The sequence below is a fragment of the Tympanuchus pallidicinctus genome, unplaced genomic scaffold (assembly GCF_026119805.1).
Source record: "Tympanuchus pallidicinctus isolate F22 unplaced genomic scaffold, pur_lepc_1.0 scaffold1, whole genome shotgun sequence".
NCBI lineage: Eukaryota > Metazoa > Chordata > Aves > Galliformes > Phasianidae > Tympanuchus > Tympanuchus pallidicinctus.
This window is the reverse complement of record NW_026294618.1, coordinates 47,921,238-47,927,237: the sequence shown is the minus strand read 5'-3', so window position 1 is coordinate 47,927,237 and position 6,000 is coordinate 47,921,238. Positions and strand designations below refer to the sequence as shown.

At 38.2% G+C, this 6,000-nt stretch overlaps 1 long non-coding RNA gene across 1 annotated transcript in view; it reads right to left on the bottom strand.

Annotated features, from left to right (window-relative positions):
• Positions 1-335: 335 nt before the first annotated feature.
• The window catches only part of LOC128083711 (uncharacterized), a 44,303-nt gene continuing 38,638 nt past the window's right edge, over positions 336-6,000 (bottom strand). Inside the window, exons 3-4 of the long non-coding RNA XR_008208163.1 lie at positions 4,181-5,013; positions 336-2,012 (exon numbers count right to left, since the gene is read on the bottom strand). This is a non-coding gene — a long non-coding RNA (uncharacterized LOC128083711). The remainder of the gene's footprint in view (positions 2,013-4,180; positions 5,014-6,000) is intronic.

Genomic DNA, 6,000 nt, shown 5'->3' with positions numbered 1-6,000 from the left:
ACAGATGAGCCACCAGGGAACTCCTGACTGACTACCTTTGAGTCACCCATTATGTTTTATGCCTCCACTGGAACCAGCACAGCAGCAATTCTTCTCTGGGATAAGTTTTTAGATTTGTCACGTCTGTACTCACCGATGTAGAAGTTATGGAAGTGGCATCAGAAAAAACGATGGAAGCATAATTAAGAAATAATTAACAAGAATAATATGCAAGGGGCCAAGGGACGAAAGCTTTTATTTCATCAACTGGTCTAAGTAATTAAATAGGTACATAACACTGCTGTAAAAGTATCCCTTAAAAAAAAAAAAAGAAAGAAAGAAGGGAAGGAGGAATAATTACCAATTACTTTCTTCTTTGTTCTTTTGTCAGACTAACTCGCATGACCAAGTAGTTTACTCCAAGACAAGCACTTAACAAATCACCTACTCCCACTCAGCAGAGTAGCTCCAGTAGATGAAGATCTGAAAATCACAGCTGCACAGATAAAAGATAAGAGTAACAGAACAGACACTGCACTATCCCTGGGTGAGGAGTATGAGGCGAGGAAGTCCTACTGGTCTCTCATCGGCTATCTCACTGTTCCTCTCTCATATTTGAAAGCATTCATTGCTTCATGTAATAGGAGACAAAAAAGGAGAATGAGTTTTCTCATGATAGCTTGTGATTTATTTTGGGCTGGGGAACTAAGAAAGATTACGCTGTTTCTCTAAGATTTGCCTTCAGCTAGTCACATCTTCCTACCAAATAACTATCCACCACATGGTAAAGACAGCATGCCATGCTATCCAGTGCTTTTCTGCTGCTAGTTAAGGTTGTTGTCCTGTCCCCACTACTGGATGACTGTCTGGTCAATAGTAAATCCCAAACTTAGCAAGTAAATCCTGTTGATCTTGTGCACTTCCCTGAAAATGAGCCAGAATCTGTTATTTGGGTATTTCACCTATCGTACCTTCTTACTTACAAGTCTTGTGATTGCTGCTGTATTTCCTTGATGTGGATAGCAGCCTATTGTTGACTTTACCATGGCCAGAACTCACTTTTCCTGACTTAGATTAAGACAGAAGCTTTTTTCCAGGGTAGTTTCAATCCCTAAATCTACTGCTTTTCTTTCGAGATACATTGACCTTCAGTTCCCTGTAGCATCCTGTTCTTTTGCCATCAACTTTGTATTTGGTCCTTACTAGTAACGTGACTGAAAAGATATCAATAGCAAAATGGTTCAGAGGCATGAAATCTAGTCCAAAATATAAAATAAGCCCAAGAAAAAGCCTTCTATTATTAAAATACCTCACAAAGAAAGAATCAAAATCCCTGGTCAGCATCTGATCTGTAGATTTCAAGCTGAATTTCAGGCCAGTACAGCATAAGCACATTTCTGGGAAGTATCCAAGGCTTTGAATACTTTTCTAGACCTTTTGAGTTCACCAAAGCATTAATGACTGTATGAAAAATGCAAATTAAGTACCATATGTGAATTCAAAATTAAAGCTTTATAGAGAACAATGTGGAAATATACATTCCAGATGCATTCCTGCTTGAAGGCTAAAAGAAGAGCAGCTTTCAGGATTTTGCCAGGTTCCTCCATTGTAATTCCATCTCCTTTTTGAACAGCTCTCTATGTAAATTATGACAGGGCATTAAGCACAGTGATTGTTAAATGCTTCCTACTGTTCAGTGTGGTTTTTATCAGAATTTTTCAATGCAGCATCTTTATCTGTACAGCCTTTCACTCAATGCTAAGTGGCTGCTTCTCACCAGCTCTAACAAATATCTCTTCTGTAAGTTTGATCTTTCTGCTGTCATAAGTATTATACAGTATAAAAAGCGAGGCTTCTAACAGCTGAGAAGTGGATCCAGTCACGTGCCAAATGCATATTCATTTCTCATATTCAGTCCTTTCTTCTCATCTTAGGGAACAGGAGCAAGTCACCTGGCAGTACACCAAGGGCCAAGGTCTTGCCTGCACTAGGCTGGAGAGTCTTGTAATCACAGCAAGGTTTCCCAGGTGCCCCTACAATGCAGCACAGACCAACAAAACTAATTGTCAGCAAGTACTCTGGAGTGATCACATCACTCAAACAGACTGCACTTGACCCACACAAAGTTAATTGTCATGCTAGTCTCTATACACATAGGTCTCACAGTAACAAGCATTTCCAAAGGAAAACGTGAAGTTCCCTAAGTACTTATTTTCAAAATAGACTGTGTTATTTTCATGGCATTGAGCTGCATTTTCTTTTTTAATTTTTGAAAACACTACACAAAGGAATTTCTCATATTATTCACTGTCATCTGTAATAACACATAGCTAAATATGAGCTGGCATAAGAGCTGCAATGACAGATAACACCATTAAAATCAGCAGCCCAGAGCAAATCTCTTCCATGCCCAATTTGCAAATGTGAAACTCTTCACACTAGGAATTTGACAAAATAAACCAGACTGTGCAGACATTTGGAAGAAAAAAAAATTACATTATCAAACATCAACAAGCACTACAAAACCATTTAGTGAAACAAGGCCCCAAAGACATTCTTTTTTCTTACACACACATTAAATTCCCTGAAGTATATATATACACTGCCAGAGGATGGCACAGCTCTGTCTCCCATTGCACAAGACATTCCTGCCTTGCACAGGGACCTGCTGACTGGAGCAGGCTATGTACACTTGGCTGTTTCACCATCTTTCAACCCTTCAGCTGGAAAGTCTATGTCTGCGCCAGAAATTTACTAAGAACTACTCATACAAACTCAAGAAAATTTTATGTTCTCTGTAGTTCTCAGTCTAGGCAAATCTACCCAAACTTGTCTGAATTAACCTACAGAGCTACCCGGGCAGAAGGAATTTTTCAGCTGCTAAGGTAGCATTTGCAGATAGTAGAGTACCTACAAACATTTTGTGAAACATCACTCAATGATTTTTCAGACTCACTGGCACTACACAAAAAAGGATTTTATGGTTACGAAGACTTGTAGTTAAAATACTTTTGACTGAAACAGTTACAAAAGAAGCATTTCACTATGGGCCAAATTAAACCTTAATGGTTGAGGATGCAGAGGCAGAGTCATGTAAAAAGTAATAGAATTGTTTTTCCATAAATTTGATACAGTGTTTGAAAAACTGTGCTTATATCCATCCTTAATCCCAAGTAAAACAAGTCACTTCTGTCATCTACTAAATCTCAGAGCTATCACAGAGGGATAAGGGCAAACATGTTACATAAGATGCGAGCCAATTGCTAATAAAAAGCACGAGTTAGCCAGGAATGTGTTTACACCAGAAGACAGAGGAAAGTTTCTCATCTATTAAGGAGCTGAAGTTCAGGCTCAAGAACAGTTTTCCCACAGGAACAAAGGAGAAAATCTAACAACTTTAACATAGATTTTGCCACACATAGAAGATCTGATATTTCAGAGTAATAAACTTTTGTGTAACACAGGAATCCCCATTCTTTCTATATCTCCCATAACAATTACCATTTATGAAAATAATTTCAGGAGCTATGAAGTAAAAAAAAAAAAAAAAAAAAAAAAAAAAATTCATAAAGTGGTCTATGTACAGTTTATAACTAGATCTATGTGCATGCACACAGAAAAAAAACTGAAGGTAAAATTAGGTCCTGTGTTTGAGCAGAGTTGCTCTCTATAGAATAATAATCCTCATAGTGCTATTATAATTCCCTACAGGAAAAGATAGTAAAGCAGTTGTCCTGGTTTATAGAAGCATTCCTTATCGATTATATCATAAATGGCTTGAACTCTGTCATGACGGGGCTTTGTGAGAGAACAAGAATTGCTAGTCATTGTGTAAAAGTCTCTAATGTGGCTAAGAATTCTAGTAGATCTGCAGAAGAATAAGAACAATATGATTAAAATTTGGGTTAGAGGTTTTTGAAGACCTTAACCTTTACTAATAAGATTTTCAAGGCTCTTAGCCACACTACTGATAAAAAACCATTTGCATGAGAATGTACACTGTGGCAGCGATCCCAGAATACATGGCAAATTTTCTCAGAGCAAAAACTTTTTGTTATTTTTTAAGTGAAAAGAAGAAAAATAGTGCTGTCTCAGCTATGCCAAAATGAACCTTTTACTTAAGGTTGCAGAGGGTAATTCACTAGGGCCACTGAGACTTATCCCCTGCTAATACAGATGTAAAAATCACTCATAAACTCACCTCAGCCACCAGCAAGTTTTGACTCACATCATCAACTTGCCGCTTCTTCCCCACTAGAAGAGCCTCTGGTGATCATGGATAGATCTCACCGCACTGTGAGTTCTGCTAGCACCAACTGAGGAGATGAAGTGTTGAGTAATGGGGATATTTCCACTCCTCTCACAAGTGTAACACATCAAGCAAAGCTTCTGATTAATGTTTACAAATAGAAACAAGGAAATCTGACTTTTATCCAGCCAGGTTTTCCTCTGTTTTCCTATGGCTCAGACCCTCCAGCTTCAGCAAGCCAATGTTGTAGCATATTTTTCTCAAATCATCTAGAGTAATTCCTTTATTTCCATGCTAAGGGCCAGCAGAAATTTCCAAAGTAATAATATTTTTTCTCCTAGGAACACCACTATATTTCCCATCTGTTTTAAAAAAGGCAGGCAAATATTCATCAGATGACGACTTATCATGCCTATCCAGATGAAACATACTCAGCTGAATAACCTAAAGTGAAACCCTCTGTTTTTCATTGCTAACTCTCCAGCACATCTGTTCCTCTAAGAGAATTTCTTGTAGTGCTGAAGACTTGAGAAAACTGGAGAAGCTAGATATAAAAATGAGGTAGCCACCACTGGCAGGTACTTTTTTCTTTTTTTCCACACTACATGACTGACTGCTTCAGCAGCGTAGGAGTTGTACTTCAGTTCTCCTTAGTTCTTTCTTCATGAAAGCTGACAGTGATAATCTTAGCAAAACTACTCCTGTGTTCAGATCACACTGATACTTGTTTGTCCAAGCCTGTAAAATCTCCCTCATGGTGCTTTTTAGCATCTTTAACAGCATGCCTGCAAGAGAAAAAAAACATATGTATTAATTGAACAGCTGACACACACCAACCAACATAAACAACAGAGAAGACTAACAAAATACAGGACTTTATATATACTCTATAAAATAGCCTAGAGAATCATGGTTAAAAGACTGCACCAGGGAGATAGTCATTATAAACAGCGAACTTCCGTCAATAATGTATGACATCGTATACAATAGCAAAGAGAAAAACAGTTTAAAATTTTATCTAGAATTACATTATTCTTTGTACCGACACCCTTGAGAAAGTAGCCTATGATGATATAAAAAAGACCACATTTACCACTTCTTGCTTTTGGCATTTGGACTGGCAATAACTGTCCCTTTTTATTAACACTGTTTTTATCTAGAGCTGTAATGGCCACATACACAGGTGAAATGAAAGGCATTTATTTCATTCTCAACACCTCACTGGAAAAAAAAATCAATGTATTGCACTAATTTGCTGAATAACTTTTTGTTGTTGAGGAGATACAGGGAGCCTGCCACCCCACCTGGCATGCTCAGAAACTGATTACAAACCATTGTGCCAGAGAGGTGGAGCTTTTCTATCATGTGTGTTGTGATTTGCAACTCTGCTAACATGACTAGCATGACATCAGTTATAGGGAAGTTCCTTGGGGAAAACCTGATCCTTTCTTACAGCATTAATCAGCTTTTTCATAGAAAATTAAGAAGCTGTGCATTTGCAGGACCAAGCACACTGTCACACATTAGGCCTGCCTGGGTAAACTCACTCTGTTGAGATGCTGAGATGTTATCTCCATGCACCAGCAACCACCAGCAGTTGGAGGAGCTTAAGAAAACAAACAACAAAACACTCCTTACCATTCACTCCTTCATAGAGGAAGAGGGTTATTTACTGGACATGTTCAAACCAGGATTACTATCCAAGTCAAGTAGGCCTATAGTGCTGGTACCGTGCAATGTAACTAGTACATCCTACATCACTTCTTCAGACT